This window comes from Sinocyclocheilus grahami, unplaced genomic scaffold (assembly GCF_001515645.1).
Source record: "Sinocyclocheilus grahami isolate Dianchi unplaced genomic scaffold, SAMN03320097.WGS_v1.1 scaffold102.1, whole genome shotgun sequence".
NCBI lineage: Eukaryota > Metazoa > Chordata > Actinopteri > Cypriniformes > Cyprinidae > Sinocyclocheilus > Sinocyclocheilus grahami.
This window is the reverse complement of record NW_015505281.1, coordinates 2,727,735-2,729,265: the sequence shown is the minus strand read 5'-3', so window position 1 is coordinate 2,729,265 and position 1,531 is coordinate 2,727,735. Positions and strand designations below refer to the sequence as shown.

The 1,531-nt window shown below is 48.3% G+C and overlaps 2 non-coding genes across 2 annotated transcripts; both read right to left on the bottom strand.

Annotated features, from left to right (window-relative positions):
• Positions 1 to 349: 349 nt before the first annotated feature.
• trnat-ugu (transfer RNA threonine (anticodon UGU)) lies at positions 350 to 423 on the bottom strand. Its single transcript has one exon. It is a non-coding gene; the product is annotated as a tRNA-Thr (tRNA).
• A 328-nt stretch (positions 424 to 751) lies between these two features.
• trnat-agu (transfer RNA threonine (anticodon AGU)) lies at positions 752 to 825 on the bottom strand. The gene has a single exon. It is a non-coding gene; the product is annotated as a tRNA-Thr (tRNA).
• Between the last annotated feature and the right edge of the window lie 706 nt (positions 826 to 1,531).

The window sequence follows — 1,531 nt, the reverse complement described above, 5'->3', positions numbered from 1 at the left end:
GAATAAAATCACGGGTAAAACGGAATGATCAAACACTCACCTAAATTTAATGAGTAACAAACAACTCTCTTAACCCTTTTCATTTTTGGAGTCAGATGAATAAAAGAGGTAAAACACAAGAAAATGTATTTAATTTAATATTGTTGTGCTGTATAAAAGGAAAGACAGCAACACGCGAGAACCCTTCTTCCGGATCACTGGCTACCGTCGTTGGACCAGTGGGCGGACCTTACACATGAGGTCGGGCAGTTTGTTAATGGAACCGCCTGCTGCCTTTGCACTCCTTGCTACCCCTGTTCAGAGTCCGATCTCAGAAAATCATGCTTTTGACGCGTGCGAGCGCTGACAAATGCACAGCTGGGATTCGAACCCAGGACCTCCTGTTTACAAGACAGGTGCTTTGACCAGCTAAGCCACAGCGCCCATGTGAACTAGCCCATGCCAGGGGTAGGCAAGTTCGGTCCTAGAGAGCCGCAGTCCTGCAGAGTTCAGCTCCAACCGTAATCAAACACACCTGAACAAGCTAATCAATGTCTACAGGATTACTAAGGCTATTGGCAGGTGAGTTTTTTTCCAGGGTTGGAGCTGAACTCTGCCTTACTACGACTCTCTAGGACAGAACTGCGTACCCCTGGTCCAGGCCATCATTTTTCGGCAGAAGCTGAGGGGTGGTTTGCAAATGAAATGGACTACAGGACTTGCGCTCGATCAAAATCTGGCTTTGCCTAGGAGGTGCACGTGATCTCTCAAAAGGCACCGCTGGGATTCGAACCCAGGATCTCCTGTTTACTAAACAGGCGCTTTAACCAACTAAGCCACGGCGCCAGCTACAAGTGTGTTTACTGGGAGGGCGAGTCAGAGGATCAAAGCATCCAGAGAAGAGGCCAGAGACTCGCGGGCAAGGAACTGGACAGCTTAAGAGTGTTTGTTGGTTAAGGCTAGCAGGGATACAGCAAAAACTACTGGTTATGCGCACATCAATTTAGAGTAATTTTTCTTAGACTGTACAACAATAATTACTTTTTTGCCATTATTGTACGGGGTAGGTGTATGCATGAGGTCGGGCAGTTTGTTAATGGAACCGCCTGCTGCCTTTGCACTCCTCGCTACCCCTGTGCCTGACCAATGCCTCTGTGGGCAGGACGGAAAGGTCCTCGGGCCTCTGCAAAATTTAAGTGTGGCTCGAAAAGCAGAGGGACCATCAGGGTCAGAAATCGCCCAAGGAGACAATCCACCAGATTAAAGAGGCCAGAGACTCGCGGGCAAGCAACTGGACAGCTTAAGAGTGTTTGTTGGTTAAGGCTAGCAGGGATACAACAAAAACTACTGGTTATGCGCACATCAATTTAGAGTAATTTTTCTTAGACTGTACAACAATAATTACTTTTTTGCCATTATTGTACGGGGTAGGTGTATGCATGAGGTCGGGCAGTTTGTTAATGGAACCGCCTGCTGCCTTTGCACTCCTCGCTACCCCTGTGCCTGACCAATGCCTCTGTGGGCAGGACGGAAAGGTCCTCGGGCCTCTGCA